Source organism: Marmota marmota, unplaced genomic scaffold (genome assembly GCF_001458135.2).
Source record: "Marmota marmota marmota unplaced genomic scaffold, marMar, whole genome shotgun sequence".
Lineage (NCBI taxonomy): Eukaryota > Metazoa > Chordata > Mammalia > Rodentia > Sciuridae > Marmota > Marmota marmota.
Window position 1 is genome coordinate 4,089,275 of NW_026000068.1, and position 27,700 is coordinate 4,116,974.

Sequence of the window (27,700 nt, forward strand, 5' to 3'; positions counted from 1 at the left end):
CCCCCCCCCCCCGCCTTTTTTATGGTGCTGGGGATTGAACTCAGGGCCTTGTACATGAGAGGCAAGCACTCTACCAGCCAAGCTAAATCCCAGCCCCCTCATATTTTTTGTTATACCAGAAATACATTATATAACTGTATGAATATATATACTATATATATATATATGTATTTATATATACAAGTATGTATGTACTCTAAAGTAGATTTCCCCTATATTATATACTATGAAAGAGCTCTGTGAATCACTCTGAATGAGTCTGACCTTTCCTCAGCATGCTGCATTGGAGGTCTCCAGGCTGCTGTTGTCCCCCGTTGTCTGTGGCTGTTTAAATACTTGTCCCATGTTCCACGGTATGTGTCGGCAGCTTTATGTGCCGAGAGCCACAGAATCAGCATGGCATGCCAGGTGCGTGAGCCAGACCAAGCCCTGTCCACCTGGGCCGAGGCACACTGGGGACACATGCAGACCAACACAATGGAGCCTGTGGAACTGAGGTCCTGAAGGGAGCCAGGGAGCCGCGGCAGGGGCTGGGTGTGGGAACGCAGGGAGTCCCTGCTCCTGAGGTCTCGGGGTGCCAGGACAGACCCGTGTTGGTAAAAGTCATTCTGAAGCACCCAGGCGTCCCTCTGTAGGTGAGTGGATGAATACAGGTGGGACATCCGACAGTGGGACATCAGTGCTGAGAGGAAGTGAGCTATGTAGTCCTGGAAAGTTAAGGAAGGACTTCCAGTGTGTCACTGAGTGAGTGAGGTCAGCCTGGAGAGGCCACACCCTGCTCTGCTCCAACTGTAGGACATGCTGGGAAAGCAACGCTGTGACACAGGAAACAGAGCAGGGGCTGTGGAGGGTTGGTGGGGGAGGGATGGGCAGGCAGCCCAGAGGACTGGGGCAGGGGGATGTGACCTCCCATGGTGCTGCTTGTCATCACACATTCGCCCAAACCCACAGGATGTCCCCAGAGTGAGCCCTAATGGGACTTGCACTCACTGGAATCACGCCTGTTAAGGTGGTTCAGTGACGGTGACCAACGTGCCACTCAGTGGGGGACATTGACAGAGGGGATGCATGGCTGCTGTGGGGAGGGAATGTGTGGAAATCTCCACCTTCCTCTCAAATGTGCTTTGAACCTAGAACTGCTCTGAAAAGCTAAAGTCTATGTGCAATGAGAACGAAAAACAAAAATGCCATTTTAGGCGTGTATTTGCAGAAGTGACGGTCGGGGGTGGGGCTGACACAGCCCCTGCCAGTGGCTCTCAGCTCATGGCTCCCATATCCTAGTGCCCCTAAAACTGAGCCTGTGGGTAGGAGGAGGGAGTGACAGGGAGTTCAGACCAGTGGTGACTGTGCAGGAGAGAAGGAGAGTACAACCCAAGGTTGGGCAGCTCTGGTGCCTTGCAAGCTGATGCAGGGAACTTCCTGTGAGAAGCACACCCTGCACCTCTGTGCTCCCTGCAGAACACACCATGTTCCTGGCGACCCTTCATCCATCGTCCTGTGGGGTCATTTTCTAGGGCGTTAAGTGCAAAATCTCAGAGGCAATCTGAGCTGCCTGAGTCTCAGGTTGGGGCCCGGGCCGTAGCCAAGGAAGGTGGTCCTGAGAGGAGACCAAGTCGCGGGTGATGCTGCTGCGCCCAGCCCAACGCGTCCTTCTTTCCTGCTTCCTTCACTTGCTGGTCCCTTTCCCTTTCTTCAGCTGCGCCTTCTTCCTCTTCCTTTCCTTCTCCCCAGATCCCTGTCACAGGGACAGTTCTGTGCATGGTGAACAGCGCAGCCCCCTTGTGGGGAGTGGGAAGATGTCCCTGTCCCCAAGTACCTCCCCGCCTCTTGTTGGATGCTGCTGTGGAGGGGCTCTTTGCATTGGGTGGGTGGCAAGTGTATGGGTGCAGTGCCAGGCTGGGCAGACGCACGAGGGGGTGGCCGAGCCGGCACAGAGCTTCCTGTTCCTGTACTTAGCCTCAGGGCCAGAGTTGGAGAAGCTGGATCCCTGCTGTAGCTCCCAAGGGAGCTTGGTCTTCACCCAGCCCTCTGCGGCTTCTGAGGACACACTTCGGTAGGATGGTCCCAAGGCGGTGATTTCCAGGTCCGTCCCTTTCCCCACAGACATTGGTTCATCCATTCGTTCCTTCATGGACTTCAGATCTGTGATTTCAGAGCTGGAAGACTTTGCAGGGAGACGCAGCTTTCAGGGGACCCACCAGGGCTCTGCGCTCTGAACTCTAGGGTCATGTTTCTCTCACAATGTGGCCAGACTGGACCACTCTGTGAAGCACATTGCTTCATCCTATCATAAACAGGCAGGCGAGGTGCCCTGGAGAGCGCACAGGGCGGCTGGTCTCTTCCTGCATATTTCTTGTGAGCCACACTAATGTTTTCTGCTTATGAGGAAATTTAATCTGGGTCTTGTGAGTACAAGTCTTTATGAAGACAATGAAAATGGAATATTCCAGTGTTTTTTATTTGCAAATAAGGCTTCAGCTGTCCTGGGCTGTGGGGATAGTTCTGCTTCTCCCTCCTTGTGTTGGCCTCTCCTAACTAGCCACAGGAGAGCACGGAGAGTAGGGGAGGTGGCAGAGGAGGCTGTGTAAACACTTTCTATGCTGGAAATGCACAAGGCTGAGTCACATGTCCCAGCCGGTACCTTCAATTAGCTGTTGGCATGCCAGGTTTTTGCAGTGTGATCCAGTGCCGCAGGAACTGTCACTTAGCACATTGATTAAAATGATCGAGGGCTGCACCAGAGCCTTCCCCGAGGTCCCAGAAACACCCAGAAAATGCAGATATTGTGGAGGAGGAGAGAGCCAGGGTGAAGTCATGGAGCATCCTTGGCTGACCTCAGCTCCAGACGCTGGTGAGTAGTTGAAATTGCTTTGTCTCAGGGACAGGGATGATCTATGTTTTTACAGTCACGACTCAGGCATCTGTCATCGTCAGCATCCACGGAGACCGGACAAGCTGAGCAAACCTTTGCACTGTGGCGGTGAGAAGCCGGAAGAAGGAAACATGAGGCCGTCTGGAGAAGCTCGGAGCCCTCTGGAGTGGACCTGGGACCAAGAGAGCATGTGACCCCTGCTTTGTCAGTGAGGTTTGGAGGCACTAGCTAATGAGCTAATGAGCTTCCCCCTATGTAGGAGGCCAGTCCTAGGCAGTGAAAATAAAAATTCAACCTCTCCTCTCTTACCAGATACTGGACACTTAAACCAAGTCAGCAGCCTCAGCTCCGAGAACATGTGACTTTAAATCTCAACCCGCTTCTGCTCACTGCAGCCGGAGCCCCAGGCTGCCCCAGCCTCCCACATCCTGCGCGGAAGCAGCTGTTGAGTTTAGGTTTTACCACGTTCCTTGAGGAGAAAGGGGCATGCCGAGCCAGGGAGGTCTTTGGCTCAGGGCCCCCTTCCTGCAGTGGGGGTGGAGAAGGGAAACAGGCCCACCTCCAGGGTGCACAGGCTGGTCAGGAGACAGGCAGGCAAAGGCACAGGAGCAGGCAGTGCTGAAGGGCTGGGCTGGAGCTGCTCAGCTGTGGAGGAGCAGACTGGAAGTGCCCCCACTGGCCTCTGAAGTAACTGTGTGGATGTGCACGTACGGAGAGCAAAAGTGTGCAACATGCCTGTGGGTGTACCTGTGTACATGTGTGGGTGTGCATACACCTGTGTGCATGCTGTGTGTGCCTGCGTGTTGTGTGTGTATGTGTCTGTATGTCGCAGGGAGGGGAGGACACAGATTTTCTCAACCGTGGTCTGACTCCTAGACCTGCTCTGACGTAACTCCGGGCACAGCCACAGCCATCTTTAAGGGCTCCCCTGACTAGAAACCGCAGCCGGTTAGAGCTGCTCTGGTGTGACGTGGTGCTCTCAACTGCATCCACTAAAATAGGAAATTGCTTGGTCCAGGACCAAAGGTCACTCACATGGCGGAAGTCTGTCCCACATCCACCTCTGCCTCTCTGAGCCGCTGGGGACAGGCACAGCTCAGTCTGGCTGTACAGTCAGGGCTCAGGGCCCAACAAGCTCTATCACGCTGCTCAGAGAGATCTGCCAATTGGAAGAGCGTGCTTCCTGTGCGGCACAGGCTGGGAACGGACTGTGAGGGGCACTGGAGGGCCACCTGAGCCGCCACACGACTCTCCTGCTGACAGGCTGTCTGTGGTCCTGACTGCGGAGGGAGTTTCTGTGCAATTTCCCAGGCAAGGGTTTGGTGGCACTGCTGCTCTGGTTAGTGTCTGCGATGCTCACCTGAGTCACTGTTTCATCCCCCAACGGCGGCTTCCCTTCTAAAATAGTTCCAGGGACCTTCCAATAGGGCAGGGGACAAGGCAGTGCCTGGGCCCTGAGCTGCCTCCTTCCCCTGCATTTTCCACTGGGTACAATGCTGGGTAATGTGGGGTCTCCCCTTGGCAGCACCTTCTCTGCTCGAGTGCGGCCCCCAGGGGACTGCCTCCTCTTCTCTCGGCAGCAGCCCTGGGTGCTCTGTGGGGATGGCTGGCTGTGCCTCCCAGGTTGAAGGTCACCTCTTGCCACTGCCCCCAGCTGTCATCTAGATGTTCAGACTCCGCAGCAGAATATGAAGCATCTTTGAGATTTAGCTAAAAAACAAAGCAGGACAGGCCGGCCCCTCGGCCCACATGGCTGGGTTTTTTTTTTTTTTATTATTATTATAATTTTATTTGTGAAACTCTACTTATCATCATTTTCTGGACACTGAAGATTATTTTCTCTCTTTTGAGGACTGCAGGGTCCAAGAATTCCTGATAGCTTTCTCTCTCTCCCCACTGCCCTCTCTCCCTCTTCACCCATATCCAAACACAGGTGCCTGTCTGCTTCCGGGGGACCGTGCCCTCCCTCTGTGGTCCCTGTTCATGGCCATCTCATCGTCCTGACTCCATTCAGCACCCAGTCTCTGTCTTGGTGCTCAGAACCCAGGCGCAGGGGGCAGCAGAGAAGGAGGAACTGGGCAGAGCCTGGAGTGGCCTCCTGAGGCCTCCTGTGACAGAATGTTAGAGGGTGGTGGTTGGGGTTGAGAGAAGTAGGGTTTCAGTGACCGAGCACAGCAATTGTCAAGCCGGGTGATTCCAAACCCCATTGAGGAGGGTCTCACCCAAATGACGGGACTAGGAGCCGTGTCAGTCCTGGTCCCCGAAGGAAGGAGGGTGACTGAGACTCTGGAACAGATGGCCTCCGTTCTCGGGCAGCAGTCTCCTCAGCACTCCTCTGCCCAGCCTTCTGTTACAGCAGAAGGGAATATCAATGGGCTTGAGCCAGTGGTGTCACCAGGTCACCAAACCTGGCAGCCCAGGAGAAGCTGGCCTGGTGGAGGGCTGGGGCTGAAGGAGGATCCACTGCAGCTGGCTGGGAGGACGGTGTGGCTCGCCGTAGAGGCAGAGGTATGTGGCCAGCTCAGCCTTACCAGAGCACCTGGGCAGGGACTGAAGAGTGGCAGAAGGTCCCTTAGGAGCCACTCTCAGAACTTTGCTTCCTGTGCCTGCACTGTTACCTCTGCTGGTGGACAACCTGAAGTGGACTGTTCATTGAACTGGGAGTCGAGACTGTCTGGCATCGGGCTCCTCAGACCCTGGGCCTAGCAGGCATCACCCTGGCTGGAATGGTTGGCCTTGATAATCAGAGTGACCTGGGTGGCTGCCCAGGGTGCAGACAGGGAAGTTGACCTCTGTGACTGAGGAGAATCTCTGGGGCATCTTGTGACGTTTCCATCTCTAAAAGTTAATGAGCAGCTGGCAGGAAGTACAGGACCACAGAGCGTTCAGACCCTCGGGAGTAAGAAGTGGGCCACCCAACCAGGCAAGTCCTGGGATGCCCACAAGTCAAGGCTGCAGGCTGTGGACACACGTGTGGACATAGAAGAAGGGATCCATGAGCCAGCTGAGACCCAGGCGAGATAGGAAACAAGCAGCTGTCCTACGTGTGGCTTCCTGCCACCTACCCCACCTGAGTCCGGGGCCTAGCTTCTCTCTCTTCTCTCCTTCTCTTATTTCTCTACTAACCACAGTTGATGGTTGGCCTCGCAATTTCGTCTCTGGGTGAGAGGATCCGAGGTGGGGCTAGACCAGAATATGAGGAGTGATTCATTCCTCAGAGGTGGATTGCATAACTGTCCCCCAGAGTGAGGCTACGTGCTTTTGGAACTTTATGTCTCCCTTTTTCCAGAACAGAGGGTCTTCATTCATGTGAAAGGAACTGCATTTGTTAGGTGAAGCCTTGAAGACAGAGGTGTTGGTGTTGTGTGTGTAAATTCACAGGTGTGCAAAAGAGTTCGGCAGGAGGCTAAGCGAGAGCCAGATGGTGGAGAGTGAGGAGATCTTTTCCTTAGGTCTGGGCTCTGCAAACACATTTCTCCTTTGGAGATGCTCCCATGAGGCTCTGCCCAAAGGACAAGAGGATGCTGGGGGGCTAGAGCAGGGAGGGGTCTTGTTTGTCCCCTTTTGTCACGTTCCTGGTCAGCACTGTCTCACCAGTGGCCTGCACTCTGGCTGAGCCCAGGTCCAGGTTTCCCATAACCTGAGCTCCATGGGGTTCTTCCCTTACTCTGTGGCACCAGCATCTGGTGGGCCATGAATCATCCCTGTTCCTCAGGGACCCGGGTCCCAGCTCTGCAGGGCCTCTGCCCCAAGCCCTTATGTCCTGAGTTCAACTTTGGAAGTAAGAGCAGAGACTAACAGGGGGATCTGTCTGATGGAAAGTTTTCAGTCAGTGATAGGACTTCAAATAGAACTCAAGAACTATGGCAAAGACAAGAGGAATGTTCGGATCTCCGTGATGTGAAGACTGGACCTATTTACAGATGAAGGTCGGAGACATCCCCAGAGAAGGAAGATGGAATCATGGAAGATGGGGAGGGCAACTGGTAGGAGGAGGTTCTGGAAGGGTGGACGCAACCTGGAGGGGAGGGGAACCGTTCTCCCTGGGAGAGGAGAGAGGAAGGAGAAGGGGGCATGGGAATGAAAATGTATCTCTGCAGGAGAAGCAGGGCCCCGGCGAGCAACAAGTTTCACCGAGGCGTGAGCAAGACTTGAGGGCCACTTCCGGGGGGCCACAGGCTCCCCCACCAAGTACAGGGCATCGTGATTCCCCAGTGTCCCAGGGGCATGTGCATCTGATGATGCTTGGAGCCCGAGGTGCCTCATTTCCACTGAAGGACACCTGAGGTTAGAGGTACATTAGGGATGTGTGTATAAATGCAACCCGACTCCTAAATTGAACCCGATACACTTGCAAGTTACATGACAGTTTCGTCACTCCTGATTTTTAAATCCCTTCCTGCCCTTCTGGCTTTTGTGGCCCATGTCAGCAAGCCCTCAGTTGCAGGAAGGGATTCTCCTTGAGTCACCAGCGAATGGTTCAGAGGTCAGAGGAAGAGATCACCCACATTTCCCACCTGAGCCCTGAACTTATCGTCATCTCGATTTCTCTAGTGATTCTTCTCAGGTTCTCAGAGAATTCATGCTGGAATTGAACCGTTCCCTTCTCTTGCCTTCTTAATTCATGTTCACGTCTAAACAGGAGGGATTGTTTTTTTCCTCCGATCAAAAATGTTTAACAGTTGGCCTAGATCAACTAGGGGCACCCATGGAAGGCCGGTTCCCAGGGAACCGTTCCTGCCATGGTGCCTGTGGGGATCCGAGGCTCAGGCTCAGATCTTCCCTGGTTCCTGCCCAGGGCAGCCAGAGGGGTGATGGGGGTGGCTCTCTGGTGCGGGCCTTATCACGGACCTCCCTCCTGGCCCCAGGACAGCATTGCTGGAGGGTCTGCATGTGTCTGGTGTTTCTGTGAAACCCTGACGGCTGTCACTCATGCTAGTCCTTGGCCCCTCTTTCTTGGTCCTGTGTGTTTGGGTGATAATGTCTCTGTTGGCCATTCTTTGCTCTTCAGTCATTTACTCGAAGATCCACAGGGGAAGGCAAGAACAGAGTGCATGTGTCCCAGTAGAGGGTCTGGGGGAGTGAGTGTCTGGGTGGGGAGAGCACCTGAGACATACCTCAAAGGCCACTGCAATGGAAAGGTGGACACACCCCTCCCCAACACACTTGCCACTGGAGGGAGTAAGCACTGCTGTGGTCACCCAGGCTCTGTGAATGTGCTCTGGGGTCCCGCACTGCTCCGTCCTGCTGTCTGCCAGGTGCAGGAGCAGTCCTTGCCAAGGCTGCAGTGTCCCCATGATGGTGTGTGCTTGCTTGCCGGTGGCTACTGCTCACCATAAACACAGCCTGCAGCTGCCTGCCCTGGGCCTTGGGAGAGAGTGCTAGGAAACACTAGCAAAGTCAGTCTTACTATTTATTAGTTTTCAGCTGCTGGAAAGACATGACAAGTAGGTGGGGAAGCTGCAGAGTCACAGACCAAGTGTGAAGGAAAGCCCCTCCTCCTTCCACCAGACCCTCCAGGGACCCTGAGTCTGACTGCCAGGCAGACATGGTGGGGGGTGGAGCTTGGTTTCCTTTGTTAACTGCAGAGCCCTGCGTGGGGCTCAGGCCACAGGCTCCCAGAGACACCTGCACAAGACCTGCGGGAAGGCCACAGGTTAGCTGTTGAGACAATATTTCAAAATCCCTGAAGGCCGAGTAGATTAGGGAGGAAAGGGCAGAACCCAAGTCAATCACCATCTTCAGAGATGATGGAGGGGAGAACCCAGGGGAGGACCCAGAGGCTGACGTGGAAATGGGGCCCAGTGAGCCTCTCATTGTGGGCTTTGAAGCTGGGGCCTCGTGGAGGCCTGTGTGTCTCCTGTAAACCACCAATGACCACATTGCAGGGCTGGGACCAGTGGGGGGCTGACTGTCCTGGTGCCCAGGGAGAGGCCCGGATCGGAGAATGATCCCAAGTTCTGGCTCTGAGTACTGGGCTGTCTTGGGCAAGTCGTCCCCTTTCTGGGCCTCGGGTTCTCTCCTGGCTGTTTGGGGATGACAAAGCAAGAATGGAAAGCTGTGGTGGCAAGTGACCCCATGTACCAACAGGTGTGATGCCGGCACCTACCTCCCAGCGCTGGGCGCCTTGTGAAGGACAGCACTCAGCACGGCGGTCCTCGTATGGCTGTCACCTGATCCAAGTTCTCCTGCAGGGTTGCCCTTCTGGCTTGGTTTCTGAGAACGGAAAAGGAGAGAACACCCGCGAGGAGGCAGTCCTGGATTGTTTCCGCATAACGGAGTGGATGAGTCCGTGGGTCAGACCCTCTGCCCCCGGCTGGGGACGTGGGACACAGAGCTGGGCTTCTCACCAGCACCGTCCCCAAGAGCAGCATGAGAGCTAAGGTATGAATGATGCTTCTTCTGGAAACTAATTTGGTCTTACGACCCAAGAGCATGAAGCAATGTCTGCAGATGTTGTTTGTTATCACCACCAGAGGGGGACACTGGCTTCCAGCGGACAGAGACCAGAGGTACTGGAAAACATACCCTAGAGCACAGGGCGGCCTCCATGTGTGGGAATTATCCAGCCCCAAATGCCGATACTACTGAGGTTGATTAGATGAAGTAAATGGTGTGTGTGTGTGTGTGTGTGTGTGTGTGTGAGAGAGAGAGAGAGAGAGAGAGAGAGAGAGAGAGAGAGATCATTCAGCTTCAGATACTACAATGAAATACCAGAAGCAGCTGACTTATAAATATAAAAGGTTCATTTAGCTCAGAGCTTTGGCTGTTCAACAACATGGCACCCGTGTCAGCTCAGTTATGGGGAGGGTGGCAGCTACAGCATGTGCAGGGGCAACTCCCCCATCTAGCCTGGGGCCTGCACAGACAGAGAGGGTGGAAAGGGCCCCACAACCCCTGCATGGCCATCCCCAGGGATCTAAGAATCTCCCATAAGCCCCGCCTCCCAAAAGTCACAACTCCTATCCCAGACACTGGGGACCAAGACTTTAACATGTGGACTTTGGGGACATTGTCACTACACCCAAACCACAGCAGTGTCCCCCAGGAAACTGACTCCAAGAAGAGGCAGTCTTAGAAGTTCAAGGGCTCCTTCTTGACCTATGAAAAGAATCAAGAAGATAGAATTTCTGCCTCCCTTTAAAAGAAACATCTTAAAACTTTGGTCTCCATTTAAAAGAAGCATCTTTTAGTACACTTTTCACTAAAGAACCTATGAAATCTAGTCATGAGTGTAAGACATTAACATTTCCACTAAATAAAACACCAGTTTCAAAGAGATAATTTCACATCTAGTTTGAAGACTTCTTTCAACTTAACCTACCAGTTCAGATTCAGACTCATCTTCCCAGCTAACCATTTCGTTATTGGAAAAACTCAACATTCAGGAACATTGGATATTAAACTCTTCTCTTCCCCTCCCTCTCCCCCTTGTCCTATATCATTGTGTAACTAGATTTGGTAATAATTAAGCATAACCCAGATGGTGGGTGGATATCTACTGACAATTACCCACAGATGCCACATAAACTCCATCTGGCCCAGAGAAGCATGAGTCTAGCTGTTCTGGAGGTAAAACACGAAATGCCAGGGACCCAGAGCAGCACCTCTTCCTAGGAGTGCTCAGGGCTAAGGGACCTAAACTCCGCTGCCCACTCTTGGGCCATGTTGCACATGCCATACTTGGTGCACACAGGTCCCTTGAGAATGACAGCCAGCAATGCCAGCAAGCCACAGGCGGGTGTCCAGGGTAACAGTGGGTTCTTGGCTCCTGCAGGACAGAGCGGCTCTGAACACCTTCACTGTTCCATGGCCCCTTCATCCTGAATCGCACACCAGCCACACACCCGTTCCTCAGCTTGGTTTCAGTCTTGGCACATTCCAAGGAAGAGAAAATGGGTTCTTCTCAGAAAGGAGAAAGGTACCTTGAAGCTTGTGCCGACTTTGTGTTGTGCCTAGATTTGTGTCCCCTGTGATGGCTCCTGGATGGAATTGGGCAGTGGGCCCTTCTTAGAACCCACCTTGACCTCAGACTAATCCCCTGGGGGATGTCCTTGCTGTGTTCCAGAGGATACAGAGGCTCCAGCCTGCCTTTCTAGATCTCTCTGGATTCATTTCCTGTCCAATCTTTCAGATTCTTTGAGTGCCTACCATATGCCAGGCACGGTTCTAATCTTTTCCATCTAATCTCTATCACTTATTACCATAGAATTATTACCATAATTCACTCTCCCTCCCCATCTTCCCATTCGACCGTCTAAGAGGACAAAGGTGACATGGTGGACAGTTTCTCGCTAAGTTGCCTGCCCCACTGGCTGCGTACCCTGTGTCTTCTAACAGTGACCATTCAGGGAGCTCCACAGGGAGATGCACCCTTGGCAGACGAGAGTGTGCTGCTGTCCCAGGTTGTTTCCACTGACGTTGACCTCACAGTGAGTTCAAGGGCTCAGGAGTCGCCTCCCTGAGCACGCATGTCTGGCAATCTGGACTGTTGTTGCATGTCTTACATAATCATGCTGGAATTTAATTCAAAGCTTCTTGGCAGTCTAAAAATAGTCTCTCCCGTTGATTATTTTTATACCCCTACTATGGCTGCCAAGTTTTTGTGTGGAGTGAAGCAGGAGTTAAAACAGATACACGGGATGATATTAATTACAGCACTCTGAATAGTAAGGAAAAGCAGCGTTGCTAAACGTCCTGGCTAATCACATACAAACAGTGCTTGCCCTCAGCTTTTTATACTGACACAGGAATGAGTGGGGCCATGGGACGGTGTCCAGAGCTGCTCTGTCCTGCGGGAGCCAAGAACACAAATAGGTCCATCCAGAGACTGGGGGAAGGAGGCTTCTCAGCACCTTCTCAGGACACAGGGCCCTCATCTTATCTGGAGGATCAAAAAGAAAACACAGGGTTCCAATGCCACCCTGGCGCCTCGTTGAAGCAGGTTGAGAGTTGTCACTATGGACAATGGACTCTCCTCTCTCCTCCACTCTCGTCAGGCAAAACAAGAAAAGTGGCTTAATTAAAGTAAGTTCAGACTTTCCCAGTGTCCTAGGCTTCTGATTCTGTCACTTTAGAGCATGATTCTTTTATAAAGAAAGAATGAGTCAAATTCCAGAAGAACTTAATGGTTTCTTGGCAGGGATTAAGGAGAGACCACAGTAGACATTGTAGTTTAATTCAAGCTAATTTTAGTTGATACAAAATAACCCAAGAAACTTGGGAGACTTCAGCCCTAAACTGAAAACATTTTCTATAATCTAAGAGAAATGTAAAAATCAATTTCTTGGTAACATGAATAAACAGAGATCCATGAGCTGCTGTATAATCTTGTTCAAATAATTTAGGCATAATTCCTTGTTTTCTTTTCAGAAGGTCCTGTTCTATTTGGCAAGTATGTTGTACTAAATGTTGACAGAAGTTTGAGAGTGTCCATCATCTGCTGAGGAAGATGCCCTTTTTAACACTCACTCTCCTCCCCAACACCCTGGTGCAGCCCCTGAAAGGCAACCAGTGGTACGAACCATCCCACAACTGTAAGTATTCTACTCTCTATGGTTGGATGTTTGCCCCTGGAGTGCATGTGTTGGAAACTGAATCCCCAAAGCTTCACATCAAAGGCATTTGAAGGCAGGAGGTTCATGGGGACTTTGTCCTCATAAGTAGATTAGTCCATTCATGATTAGTGGATGAATGAATGTACACAGGGCTGGTTTGTCATGAAAGATGGCGCCCTGCACCTTTGCTCTGTCTCACCACCTGGCGCCCTCCTCTGTGTCTTGATGCAGCAAGAAGCCCTCATCAGGAGCTGGGCAGAGGCAGGTGCAACCTATGCCCTTAGAAAGAAGCGAGATGTAGCTGAGTGCTGCAGTGCTTGCATGGCATGTGTTGGGCCCTGGGTCCAATCCCTATGGCCACCAAAAGAGCAAAAAAGTGTGGGCTGGGGATGTGGCTCAAGCGGTAGCATGCTTGCCTGGAGTGCGTGCGGCCCATGTTCGATCCTCAGCACCACATATAAACAAAGATGTTGTGTCCACCAAGAACTAAAAAATAAATATTAAAATTCTCTCTCTCTCTCTCTAAAAAAAAAAAAGAGCAAAAAAGTGGCAGAATTGTAAGAAATACTTTTAGGTAAGTTAGTGAGTCACAGGTAATCTATCATTGCAACAGAAACTACAGTAATGCCTCCTGCTAACAAGTAAATAAGTAAGGAAACAAATAGCCCTTAACCAAACCAACAGGAGAGGGGGTGTTGGATTATGATACCCAAGCCCCACACAAAGTCTGCACTCAACTGTGATTGCTGATCTGAGAGCAATGGCAACCACAGAAATGTTATTTCCATTAAAAATGACTGAGGTAAATGGGTGAAAAACACAGAAACGGGCATGAGAACCAGCAACAAAATAAAACACTCACTAAATACATACTTTAGATTCCCCCAAAGATCTGAGATTACGAATAAGGGTAGGAATTTGTTAAAGAAATCCTGGCCACAATTTTCTAAAAGTGATCAAATACATTAACCCACAGATTTAAGACTTTCTACAGAATCAGCAAAAAAATAAAAAATAAAACAAATCATCAGATACACCAGTAACTCCTTCAGAAAGAGAGATCGTATCTAACTGTACCAATAGAAACACACACCTAGACATATAGTCAATAGGAAAGACAGTATTGAACGAGCAGCCAGAGGGGAACAGAAGACACTTGACCTTCAACAGAGAACAGGACAGTTGAAAACTGAGTGTCTTGCAGAGTAGTTGAAGCAGGAAGACAAGGGATAATATCTTTATCTTTAAAAAAATTATCGCTACCTCGACTTATCTGCACAGCAGCTGTATCCTTCAAAATGGCACAAATGTACCTTCAGACAAGAAAATGCATAGAAATAATTGCTAGCACATGTCCAGTACAAGAAATCCTGAAGGCCATCGTCACAGAGAAGAATGCCTATGGCAGACGGAAGCCTGGGAGCCCAAGAAGCATCACAAAAGGACAGAAAGGGTGAGTCAGGTGGTTGGTAGATATGATGTGGGTGACATAAAACAATAAGGGAAATTCAGGAAGCGTCGAGATGTGGGGCAGTACCACTGAACACTGCCAGGTGGAGGAGCGCTGCATCATCGGCCTTATCAAGGGAGCGGCACACATCATAAATTAAATTGTAACATCACCACGCATGTTTCAATCCTCGGCTTAGGGCTGGGAATATGGAATGAATGGGTGGCTACCCAAACTGCAGCTGGTTTTACTTTTAAAATAGGTTATCTTTTGGAGAGATGTCGCTCGTAATTAAGAAAGAGCTCAGAACCCCTGAAGGTGCCACTCCCGGTGCTCTGGGCCCCTTGTGTGGACTCGGGACTCCACCTTCCACCTTTTTCTGTGCTTGAAGGACATCTTCAGCACACCCTGTAGTGCAGTTGGTGAGGAATTCTTTCAGTGTTTGCATATCTGAAAACATCCTTACTTCTCCTTTAGTTTTGAAACATATTTCCAGGAGTGAGGGGTTCTCGAGCTGATGATTTTTCTTTTGGTACTTTGAAAGTACCTCCATGCCTAGCCGACTTTGTTGCTGATAAGAAATCTGTCCTCATCCTTTCCTTTGTTCTTCTAACATGAAGTGGCTCATTCTCTGGCCATGGTTAAGATTTTTTGTTCTCCTTGGTTTTGAGAAATTTGCTTCTGGGTTGCCATGGCTTCCTATAAGTTTCTTGTTCTTGAGGATCAATGGTTTATAGCTTTCACCATGAAACCTGGGGCCATTAGTTTTTTAAGCGATTTTTCTGTGCCTCTCCTGCTCCCCTCCCCTCAGCTAACTTCTTCTTTGGGAACACTATTTTTTTTTTGGGGGGGGGTACCAGGGATTGAACTCAGGGACACTCTACCATTGAGCCACATCACCAGTCTTATTTTGTATTTTATTTAGAGACAGGACCCCACTGAGTTGCTTAGCACCTCACCATTGCTGAGACTGGCTTTGAACTCGCCATCCTCCTGCCTCAGCCTCCCAAGCCCCTGGGATTACAAGGGTGAACCACCGTGCCTGGCTGGGGATACTGTTTTGACTTTTAATTTGCTACTTAAAGTTGCCCTGATAGTCATCTCTTTTAAAGTCCCCCCCTTCCCCGCCCCCCGTTGAGTTTCAGACCTCAGGCTTTTCTTCTGCAACATCCGACCTTCTATTGATGGCCCTGTTGAATTTTGTATATGACAAGCAGCCCTCTTCACCTCTGTGAGTTTGACCCACGTGTTTTTCCTGATGTTCTCATCCCTCCTTAACCACTCCTGAGGTTCTGGAACGTGTGGATGTTGTAGCTGTGTCAGTCTCTGCAGGGTCTAGTTTCTGGGTCAGTTCTGGCCAACTTTCCCTATTTTTGTATTTCCCTGTTCTCTGAAGGCTTGGTAGTCTTTGGTTGGCTGCCAGATGTGGTAGATTTTCCTTGTGTGGGCTGCTACTCTTGTGTTCCTGTACTCTAGAGCTATTATATCAGGGAGAGTGGATGGGTGGGTTGTCTTGAAAACTGGGAGAATGAAATCCACAGACCCAAGGGGGAGAGCAAAGCAACAGGATTTATTAGAGTCACAGAAAGAAAGAGAGCAGAGCTCCCAAGGGAAGGGCCCCCAAGAGAGGGATGTCAATGGGTGTCTGCTGTCCGGGATTTTTAAGGGCTTATCTGATGGCCCAGCACAGGTGACTGGGGGGGCGGGTGAGGGATGCCCGCATGGGCCAGTCAAGCTCTTCAAGCTCTGAGTTTAATAAGCCACCCAGAAGTGCAGAGTTCAATCCCTTACGTTCATCATTAAGAGGTGTGTTTCACCTGGTGGCTTGGCGCCTCTGTGGGGGAGAGGAGGCATTCAGGTAGGGGTCGATTTGGTGGTTCAGGTTGCTAGGGGTAGGGAAAGGGCTAGTGAGGAGCTACATTGTTGCAGCTCTTAGGAACAGGAGCATGTGCTGGGGAGGCCTGTGGTTGCAGCACCTCACAGGATGTTCTCCAGACCCCACTCTCCTCCTAGGGTGGCCCCAGGTTCTCCTCCCTCCTTCCCTTCTCCGAGGCCCTAGTCCTGTCTGCCTGGGGAGGTCTGTCTTTCCACCTCACTGCCTCCCCACGGAGGCTATAAGGCATCCAGAGATGGTGGGTCCTTTTGCAACTCCCTGTTAAGGCTACTCCTTTGGGGCCGCAGCAGAGCTGCATTTGGCTGAGGGTCACTTGCCTTGGTGGGTGGCCCTTCTCCTGGCTGAGGAGGATGCTGTTCAGGAGCTGGGTTTTCCTCTGGCAGCTGGGGCAGGCACTGTTCTCAGCCTTCTGAAAACCCCGCGTGCCGCTCTCTCAGCCGGTTTCCTCAGAGGCACGTGCGGGACTCCTGCCCCATGACTGGGCCCACCCTCCTGTGCTCTCTCCCCTTGGGTGGCCTGCCTGTGAGCTTGAGCACCTGCTTCCTGCATCCCCTGCTCTCTCCCAGCCCAGGCACCAGGCAGGCTCTGCCCGGGTCCCCTGCCCTGTGCTGCAGCCTTGGCTGGCATCCTTGGCAAGCCGAGTCCCAAGGACTCACCTCACTGCCCTGTCTCTTGGCCACCTCTGCCCCTTAAGGTCCAATGCCCAAAGTTTTGAAAACCATTGACAATGTGTTTTGTCAGTTTTCTTCCCCCCCACCACCCCAAACTTTCCTCAGGCTGAAGGGTTATCAGTCCCCATCACTCAATCTTGACTGGAAGCAGAAGTGACCCATAAACAAACTGGAACATAAATGAGAATCTCAGGCAGGGGCTGCAGTAGGTCAGCATATCCGAGGAACAGGCCAACGGTATTATTAAGATTGTCTGAGACTCTCTGTGACCTCATGAGCCACAGGATGAGACAAAAACACAGGGAAACTCAGGGGACATATGACCCTTTTGAAAGGGTCCTTTTGGGGAAATTGTGTTAAAGTGGCCAAAGGGCATAGAAAAATGTCCCCTTCGATAACCGCCCAGGAGATAAAGTTTAATCATCCAGGAAATCCTGTTTTCTTCCTCTCGGATTGGCAGATTTAAATGTGGTGAGCCACAAGACAGAGGCAATCATGCACTTAGGGAGGGCGCTTGGTACCGTTTCGACTTACACATGTGCTTTGTAGAGTTTTAAGATTCCCTTTCCCATTGATCAAGTATTTTCATTAGAAGTTTTCCTAATGAAAAGCAAACCAAGTCTGCAAAGTAGGCGTAAGGATGCACATTAAAATTTCATTCACCAGATTCGAAATTAAGTAAAACCTCTTATTTAAAAATAGCACATTGAAAGAAAAGCTATGGGATATATATAAAAGGAAATGCTAGAGTACTATTAAGAGTAAAGATTTCTCTACATATTCTTTACATAGAAATATTTTGCTGTATAAAAATGCCAGCATTCAAACAAGATTATGGTAAGATCCTATCTATAAGCATGTGTGTGTGTGTGTGTGTGTGTGTGTGAGCACATGTGGGCACATTGCTGTGCATGGGTGTGCACAGATGATTACGTATATGCACATGAGTTCACATGTGTGTCTCAGCGTGTAGTGTGAGTGTACATGTGTGAGACCACATATGAGTGCTCATATGTGTATTTGTATGTTTATGTATGTGAACGTGTATCTGTCTAGTTGAGTGTTTTCTTTGTACTTTGTCCCTATTTTTCAAAATGTTTCTGTAAAGAGCATCTATTATATTTTTCTAATCAGAGATGACCCTGAAGTTCTCATCACGGGAGGAAATACTGTTAACAAGCACAGCGTACCTGGCATCCTGAGGAGATGCAGCCTGGGAATTCAGTGGACATGTAACCCCAAGAGGTATGCAGTCTCGAGACCTAATTATAAGAACAGGAGGTCAATCCAAGAGTCAGAAATGGAAAGTGTGGAAATCAAAGTTGATGCAGAAACTTGGACAGAGAACAAAGGTGTACAGGGAGGAAGGAACGGCTCTTGCTGACCTCCTAGGAACAGCAGCCCCTCTGAGGGCCCCTCCCCAGCAGCCTGCAGGCCAGCTGGGAGTGATCACCTGGTTTTTTGATCATCCAGTCAGATGCACAGTCCAATCACAGAAGTGGATCTCCATGAGATGTGCCTGCGACGGTGTGAACTGAGCACTGGGCATGGCAGCAGACCTTGAGAAAGCCCTCCGTGGTCAGATGCCATGCAGGAGACAGGTGCGTGAGCAGCACCTGGCTCTGATGGCTGGGACTGTGGGTGGTTTGTCAGCGAGGCCTCCTGACTTGGCAATGATGACTCTGTGGGGTGGTCAGGCCCTGTTCTCCTGTGGGAAACCCTCCCAAGTTTCTGACTCTTTCCTCCTCAGGAAAGAGAGATCAGAAGACGCATTTAAATGCCACGTGGTACCCTCCAGATGTGCACCTCTCCTGGGCATAGCTGTTCTGTTTCCTTCCATACTAGACAGCCTTTCTGGAAATTTCATTAGACATTTCTTTCCCCCTTACTCCCAAACATCTAGCTAGCCCAGTGACTCAGCTTTACCTTGTGGTGGTTGCAGATTTCCATGCCATAGAGGCCTGTCTGGTGGAGCGGGAGAGGGGCCTGGGCACTCTGGAGTTGCGAGTTCATTGAGTGTCCCCAGATCTCTTGCTTATCATGATTGCCTGAGAACATGGGCTGACTGTAAGTAGCATCCTCTTGTGTCTCCTCCACGTTGCTGGCCCTGGTGCTGGTGCATTGTACGAGGGCAGCACATGACTAGGAGGAGAATCCAGGTCAGCATTTGCCAGAACAAACCCTGTGGGAGGCTATTTAGTGCATCTTTCGATGGTTCTTTCCAGCTTGAAACAAAACAACAACGACAACAAAAGACCTTGATCATTTCCAAATGGCATCTCATTAAGATGGATGCAGATGGACTCAGCTGTCCTCTGGTTCCAAGAGGTCAGCACAGTGGGTCATCTATGGGGCTGTCACTGATGGACAGAACAGGAGCGGGTGCCCATAAATATCTGGCAGCACTAGTCAGTGCTTGTATTATAACTCCCCTCTTGGGCTGTGGAGGGATTTGCTGTGGCGTGAACACTGTCTGCTGGGTTCCTCCCAAACCCCCACAAGGAGCGAGTGGGGTGCAGTGTAAATATTGTCATCCTATTTTTCCAGATGGAGGCACCGGGCAGTCATTAGGCTTCGTGACACCTCCAGATCCTGGTGCTCTTTTGGAGTTCAGCTGAGGACCCTACACAGATGCTGTCTCGTTGGCCCTGGCAGGCAGAGCTGCCCTCCCATGTCTGCCACCCAATGCTTTGGACCATGGTGGATGATTTGAGGGTCCATGCCCAGTCTTCCCTTTTTAAAGGCCTGCCTTTGTGGGCCCACCTTCCATAAGGACAGAAAGCCTCTGTCCCCACGAGCTGTCCCACCTTAGTGACTCTGACTCCCTCTGCATGCTCACATTCCCCCTTGTCCAGGCTTCAGAGAGGAGTCTCACTTAACGCTTCCTCTCTTCCCGGCCAATTCCTCAGCCTCCTCCAGGACAGAGCTAGAATGCTGCTGTTCTGAGAAGGTGCCCTTGACTCCTGGTGGCTGCAGGTGTCCCTGTCATGTGCTCTGCAGCCTCCCAGAGGCTTCTTCCCACATCAGCCTCCTTACTTCTTGAGGCCGGGGTCATGTGGCCTTGGATCTCCACTGCAGGCTCTGTCATGGCCCCTGGGCTGGCATGACGCCCACTGCACATGGAATTAAAAGTTAGTCAGAGAGAGGGCACAGCAGGAGGATGCAGGACCCTCACCAGGACAAGTGAGCTCAGAACCTGTGCTGGCAGGAACCCGGGGGACCTTGCTCAAGCACCAAGAGTTCCTGGCCTTCCCCTTCTGCCTAGTGAGAGGAAGCATGAAGACATTATGTGGGGATGGAAAAGCTTAGTTGGTGCAAAATTGTAATGCTTTGCAATGAACACATTTCTGCCCCATCGGCAAGCTGGTCTGGTGGCTAACAGCATGGATTCCAGAGTTGTCCTGGCTTGGCCTCTGCTGTAGTGTGACCTCTGTAAAATGACTTAGCTTCTCTGTGCTTTGGCCCGACACCTGTGAAACAGGTGTGATTATCAGGGCACTCACTTCTCACTCTCCTCATAACATGTGGAAGCACCCGGAACAGTGCCCAGCACAGACGGGGCACAATAGTGATGTTGGCCGTTATTGCTTTGGTGAGTACTGCTAGTGTCACCTGCTAAGAGGACAGGCTGTGGAGGCCCCTGCACCATCATGGTCCTCCCACCTGACTGTGGCCAGTTTCACCTTGGGTTTGCTGCTCTGTGAACTGGCGTGCTGACACCTCAGTCTGAGGTCATGTGCTTGTGTGACCTGATGCCCTTTTCCCACCCCTTCCGGTGGACTGAGGTGGAAGCCAGGCAGGGAAAACATGCCCAGCAGCCTCTCTCCAGGGCCCCCAAGGTGTGAGTGGCCACTCCTTGAAGTCCAGGGCTCTGACCTGGAGAAGCAGGTGGATGCCAGACAACAGACTCTGGGCAGCATCAGCAGGAGGCCGGAGAGGCCAGCCGTGCCAGGAAGCCTGCTCCGGCTCCCAGGCACCTCACGTTTTCCTGTTATGCGGTGACTTATAACCCTGTGCACAAAAGGCCCCTGAGGTCCTCCTGACCTTCTCCAGCAGGGCCAAGGACATCGCCGTGGACTTCATTATTGCTACCTCCAGCTCTAAGTGTCTGGGATCCCATTATAGCAACTCTGCCACAGTCCTGTTGATAGGACTTCTAGGAATATAAAACGCTGAGTCCACCTTCCTCAGACCCCGATGTCCACTCCATTACGCTCCCAACGTCCTCCTGGTGCGTGTGGTCTTGGTTACTAGTGAATCTTCCTGATTTTGCATCCTCCCGCGTTCTCGCTGACTCAGCAGTTCACTTCCAACTTTCGCCTTCCTGTTTCCACCCACTGACCTTCATGAGGTCTTCTCTTCCTCCCTCATCGACCACCCCACCCATCAGTGCTTCCCACCTCACTGGACGTCAGGCATATTACAGTCCAAACAGGAAGCCTCAGGAAGACCCAGAAAGATTCAGCTCACTGAAGTTCAAGAAAAGGTGTCTTGCACCTCATTAGCATCAACATCTAGCTCCATGCGTTGCTCATTAGATGTCTGGCTTCGGGCATGTCACAGGAGCCTTCCTGGGCTCCTTCTCCTCCTGTGTGAAATGGGAATGATCAGCACCTGACATGGCCTGAGGGTGCATCTACTACCTGGTGGATCAGGGCTCACCCGACTTGGGTGGCGAGCCCTGCTGTCACTGGCCAGCCACTCCCTCTGAGTTTGGCCAGAGCTGCGAAGTTTCCCCACTTAGCCACACACTGTGGGGTAGAGACGCAGAGATTTCTTCTGGTTTATGGTGAGCTTGGAGAAACAGAATCAATCGACTCTGGCTCTTTGCCAGTCCTGGGGTGGTCCAGATGGTGGGCTGCCGGCCATAGAAAGGCTTTGGAGTGGCCGATAAGAGAAGCCTCTCACACTGTCCTGCTGCAAGCCGGGTGCCAGCGCCTGCGCCTCCCTCTCATGGCCAGGTGTCTATTCACACGCTGTGCACTGGCTTACCACCTCAAGGGTTACATGCCTCTTTTGAGCAGCGTAGAGCATTAACTCAAGACTCTTTTGGTTTTAGTGTTAAGAGCCTCCCATGCAGAAATAATCAAGTTTTGCTTCAGTGTTCTATGGGCAATCCTTATGGGTTCCAATTTAGATATCATGATAGCTGAGACTCTTACAAAGTAACATTTTGTAACATAAATTTACTCAGTTTGGTAGGAACTTAGAAATTTTGACAACATTGCATTTTAAATTTATTAGAGTGTCACACCTAGTAAACTCCAACACCATGCAGTTGATTATTTTAAAAAGTTATTCATTTATTCATTCAAAATATGCGTTTTACGTCTTGTGTACTATTTAACATGTGGTTCAGATCAGCTCTGTGCTCATCTGAAGACTTCAAAGTGAACCAGGAATGGGCGCTTCCCCCAGTATCTGAATGTCTGGGGCAGGAGTGAGAAAAACAATCGCAGACACTTACTCCTAGCACCGCAGAAGTCTGTGTGGGTTTGTGGAATCCCAGAGGAAGAAATGCGATGAGTATAATTGCTCTAGATGGTATTTACTACTGACAGCTGAAGAGGGGCAAGAGAATTAGACTCACTAATGAGACAATAGTAGTGTGAAAAATATTATTTACTTGAAATTCCATCAAACATATACATGTGATGTGAAGGCTCTGTGTGGTTTGGACATGGTCGGCCCCCTCTAAAACTCACTCTGAAATTTGATCTCCATCATGGTGGTGTGGGGTGGGGCCTCCATGGTGATTAGGTCACGGGAGGATCCATGACTTTCCCATGGAAGTGGGGAGACTCAGACAGTGGTGGGTGAGTTACGGCCAGGGCAGGTTCTGTGAGGTGGGTCCGGCTCCCTCTTCCCTTTTCACACCTCCCGTTGCCCTATCATCTTTCTGCCCTGAGCTGCAGCATCACAAGGCCCTCAACAGATGTCAGCAACTGGCTCTTGGACTTCTGGGCCTCCAGGACCATCAGCCAAGATAGACCTTTCTTCTTTATGAATTACTGGGTCCAAGGTATTATGTTGTATGATGCATTTTGGATCAGCAATGCTCCCAAAGCACTGGCCACGGCCCTCGGTGCCACTGAGAGTGGTAGAAACTCTACGGGGAGGGGACTCATGGTCATCGAGGGGCCAGTGGGACCCCAGCCCCTTCCTCTTCCTTCCTCCTGCTTGCTGGCCGTGAGGTAAGCAGGCTTTGCTTCACCACCCACTAGGGGTGCAGGAGCAGCAGAATGGATGACCATGGACCGAAGCTCCCAGACTCTGAGGCCAGAACACGGCCTTTGTCTTTATAAGGAGATTGTCTCAGGCATTTGTGACGGTGACAGAAAACGGACTAAGAGGAGGTAGCATATAGAGAAGGGGCTGTTGCTGAACAAATACCCGGACAGGTGGAGGCAGGGTTGGAACTGGGCACCGGGAGGCAGGGGTGGGTTTGAAGTGAACGCTGGGGAAAGCCAGTATCGGTGAACGGACATGGAGGGCGACTCGGGGGAGAGGGTCACATGAGAGGACCAGGCAAAGTTGGGACCTTCTCCGAGATCACCTACGTGGCTTGGACAGGGTGTGGACAGAAACGCAGATGGCAAAAGTCACTCTGAAGAGGTCCAGATGAACCGAGGAGAGGTTTCGGGAGCTGGAGGTAGGGGCGTCTTATGGCACAGTGGCAAAGCAGTCGGCTACTCCGTGTCCATTCCCAGGACCTCAGGGAATGTGGACTTCGGGCAATGGTGTCGGACAGAAGAAATGTTCACATGGCAAAGCCCTCAGGGGGCCACGTGGCTGGTGAAACTGCTTGTTGTAAAACGAGACAGCAACAGATGATGCGAAGACAGATTTACAATCAGAGGGGAAACCAAAGGGCAGAATTGGTGCATTTGCCCAGGACTAAATGAGCATAAATAAATGTGGGACTGTACGTGCGTGTACTCCCACATGCAAACATGGGTCTTCCGCAGGGGGATTGTATGTGGTTGGTGTAACTGACACTTAAACACAGCCTGTGAATTCTCCATATTTTGACACACGCACACTCACCCTCTGTTCTTTTTTCAACAGATTGCCACAGCACAAGATGAGAGGCTGTATACATGAGGTGTGTGCCTTTTTTTAAAGGTGGAATTATATAACCTGAGGTTAGCCATTGTGAAGTGAGTGCTCAGCAGAATTTGGTGCATTCTCAATGTTGGCAACCCATACCTCCGCCTAGCTCCAGAGCACCATCCCAGAGAACACTTCACACCTACTGACCAGGTCTTGCTTCCCCAGACCCCCTGCCACCAGCAATCATCTCCATGTCACTGTGGACTACCTGTGCGGGGACTTCCTCTCAGGGGAATGGTAGCATACTTGAACTTCTGCGTCCAGCCCTTTCACTATTCCTGAGGTGGTGCTCACTGAAGCACGTTCTGCACTTGATTCTTTTTATGATTGAATGTCATTCTGTCATCCATAGATATCTGTTTCCTGGAGATGCCATGACCAAGCACCATGACCTGGTACCATCTTGTGGTTCTGGAAGCCAGAGTCTAATAGCAGAGTGCCGCAGGGTGGTTTCCTTCTGCATTCTGCCCTCCAGACCCCCCTGTGTGCTGGTCTCCCAGAGGTCTCCGCCATGCTCCTCGCACACCCACCATCTTTACATGGCTTTCTCCCTGTGTGTGTTTGCCTCAAAATTCCCCCTGCTTATAAAGACACGGTCATATAGGATTAGAAATCCACTGTCCTTCAGTATGACCTCATCTTAATAATCCCATAGGCAACAACTTAATTTCTAAGTAAGGTCATATTCTATGATATTAGGGGCCAGGGCTTCCATATGTATTTTGGAGGGACAGAGCTTAACCCATGACTATGGATACACCATTTTATTCATTTACTCTTCAGTTGATGCACATCTAAGTTATTTCCACCCTTTTGTTATTGAGAATAGGATTGCTGTGAACTCTCATGTACACGTGTTTGAACACCTTTTAAAAATTCTTCTGGGGTGTATATCTAGGGGCAAACTGCTGGGTCACCTGCTAACTCTCTGTCCAGCTGAGGAACTGACAAGCTGTTTTTTGTCTCCACCTCCTTGGACCACATGGAATTTTCCTTCTCCACTCTAGTCCTTCTGGGTACTGTGAAATGATATCTCATTGTGATTTGGATGCTCTCGTGTATTGTGACCAGCAGATTACTGGTGAACATTCATGTGTTCCAGATTTTTACTTTTAGCAGATCAATGTAATGAAGCCTTTGAATATTTATATTTGGATGATATGTGAATATTTTTCTAGATAAAATCCTAGAGGCAGAAGTGCTAGAGGAAGTGGATTTTGTATTTAAAAATTTGGTAAATTTTAAAAATATTTTAACAATTTATATACCATAAAGATATTTGAAGGTCCATTTCTGCCTCTTGATAGTCGAAGCTTTCTGTTACTTAGAACATAGCATCTGTCAATCCCTCTGTCCTCCCTTCTTTCTTTACCTCTCTGCAAATGTGGAACAATCCAGGCAACAGCGACTGATTGTTCACCACAACATGCCAAAGTTTTTCTGGAGTCAAAATAAGAACTTAAAGACAAAGTTACCAAAACCATTAATTTGGTGTCTTAAAAATCCTTTTTCCTATTTGATTTTTCCTGAACGTCTTTTTGGGGTTCATCTCCGTGTTGTGTTTTCTCCTCTGTGAATTGCCTCTTTATGCTCATATTTTATTCTGGATTGTTTTGCTTTCTTTCCATAGACCTGGTTGAAGGCCTGATATATGAAAGATACTAATCCTTCTTTTTTTCTCTCTGAGATGGACATTATTTCTTCCTGTTTTTCTCAAACGTGTCAAGCTGTTCTAGTCTTGGGGTTGGCACCACTAGGTCCACAGTCTAGAAGGCACAGGCGCAGGGCTTCCTATTTCACCCAAAGAGCTACAGCCAATGTTCATTTTATTTTGATAAATTGATCCTGGCTTGGTCATCAGGACCCTCTTCAAGCTGGTGCCTGTGTCCTTTGGAATGTTTTCCTCCCTGGGGAAAATCAGTGGTTCAGCAGTGGAGACCTTGACAAATGCCCGGGAAGCATTTGTCTACGAGATAGATGAATAGATTTGTCCATGCACAGAAGCCTTTGTGAGTTGGAAACCCCCATTCTCAACATCTAGAACAGTGCCTGGTGCAAAGCAGGCAATGTGTTGCTGAATGTATAATGAACAAGTGACTGAATGTGGTACTGAGCCCCCGCTAGATGGGGTTTTCTCCTTTATCCACCTGTTCACCTTCTGAGGGTCTCCACCTCTCCCAAGCCATCCAGACCCTTCCTCAGGGCCCCCACCACTTTCTTAACATGCCTTTGTTGTAACACTTATCAATTTCTCCCCTAATGTGCTGTGAGCGTGAGCCCAGCAGCCATCTTATTTGCGTTTGCGTCACCAGTGTGTGCTATAGTACCTGGCATTTCCACCTCTAGATGGCTCATTTTGATTAGAAGACTCAAGAGAGAAGTGGGACATCATGAAATGGCCATGCAGCCTTGCTCTAATTTTCGATTCTGGTGACCTCTAAGATCATGGCCGGTTGACCGGCCGAGCTGGGTTTCTGGTGGTCCTGGTGCAAAGCTGGCCAGGAGGACTTGAGGTGAAGGTCCGTCTGGCTCCACCCTGCCAAGGCCCAGTTCTCACTCTGAGAGCCTCCTGTGTCTGTCCCTTGATTTCTTTCCTCTGCTGGAGCCCAGACCAGTTCATCTTGTCCAGACCCTGGGGAGGACACGGCCTGGTGCAGGTAAACACACAAACATCTGATCACATTATGGGCAAACCCTGGAACTAGAATGGCTGGTGTTGGAGACTCCTGCTTAGTAAATAAAGGAACAAAAGCAAAGCCCCTGGAGAGAGTCGTGTTCTCATTCTGTCCAATTCCAAATCAACCGTGATGTGGAAAACTGGCCTTCAGTGCCTCCCTCTTGGCAGACGTGCTCAGCCCTGCTCTTCCCTGGTGGCCCCAGCCCCTGCGCCACTGTTTGCACGAGCCGGTGCTCCCGTGCCATGTCCTGCCTGAAACCGAGCCACACCCCACCGTCCCCAGCACGGAGCACAGCTTCACATGAAGGCCCACTGTCCTCCGTGCTGCCTGGACATGGCCGGCTGGCTGGTGAGGGCAACCTGAAAGGATTTCCTCTTGCTCCCTCAGAGAACATGCTGAAGCTTTGACCCAGAAGCTTCCAGAAGATCAGAGGAGGTGCCAGGAGGGAGCAGAAAGACCCATGCAAGTGGCCAACTGGAAAAGGCCCAGCCTCGAGGTGAGTCTGAGAACAACAGCACACCCTGAATGCCTTACCTTGGTGCTGCCCACCAGAGGCTCCCCCAAACCCCCGAGGGCTCCAGGAACCAGCGCTGCTGGAGAGTGGCCTGTTCCCACCCCAGGGGAAAGTCTGGCCACCACCAGCTACACAATTCCCTAAACATTCTGCAGTTTTAGCTGTTTTGAGGGTGATTTCCTTTCTTCTTCACTTTCTAATTGGTACTACTGGTAAAACCAGGAGTGTGCCGATTTACTGATCTCTAGAGTCGTAACATTCTTGGCAAAAAAACAAAGAACACCAAGGGTAATTTGGTCTTCTAAGATGGTAGCCTTACCTTCCTGTTCGGGTAGTGTCTCTCCTTGACTTTAAAACGACGTATCTGTCTAGCAGTAACGAGTGACTTATTGGCCCCTTGGTTGTTGTCTTAACCAGTGAACCACATATTGGGAGTTCCTGGTGGCATCCCATGGGGAGTGCTTCAGTGGGAGAGTCTGCTGGTGCCGGTCATCTGGGAGCCTACTTTGAGTGGTGCTTTGGAGGTGGGTGGGGTTCCTCATAAGTCCACAGAGAGGAGCATCCAGCTGAGAGCCTTTAACTTCGTAGTGGCCCCTCTCTTGTGGGCTGTGAGGCAGAGGAAGGCTGTAGCCATCTGTGGTTTTATTTATTCTAGCTACTGCAGGAGCTGAGGGTCATGTGGGCAGAGGCAGGCAGGGCGGGCATGGGAGCAGGTTGGGACACTGCTCAGTGCAATGGAAACATAGGTGGTCAGAAGAGGGGTGCAGGTGGTGGGGCTGCAGGTGACGGGGCAGGTGCAGGACTGCACACACCAGTCTAAGGATGGCCCTTGGTTTGTCATCCGCAGACAAAATCCATGAGATTAACTACCTGTTTATACTAGGCTTTGCTTTTATTAAAATTGTAATCTTTTAAATCAATAACAAACACAAAAGGAGTTTTGGCAATCCT

General features: G+C 50.6%; 1 long non-coding RNA gene across 2 annotated transcripts; it reads left to right on the forward strand.

The window, feature by feature from the left end:
* Positions 1–1,667: 1,667 nt before the first annotated feature.
* Positions 1,668–26,915, forward strand: LOC125619960. Of its 2 annotated transcripts, none has more exons than XR_007351532.1 (6): positions 1,668–2,851; positions 2,935–9,256; positions 12,245–12,408; positions 13,711–13,882; positions 17,579–17,689; positions 17,918–26,915. It is a non-coding gene; the product is annotated as an uncharacterized LOC125619960 (long non-coding RNA). The 2 variants fall into 2 exon arrangements; XR_007351533.1 differs by having other exon boundaries at positions 13,714–13,882.
* Positions 26,916–27,700: the final 785 nt, after the last annotated feature.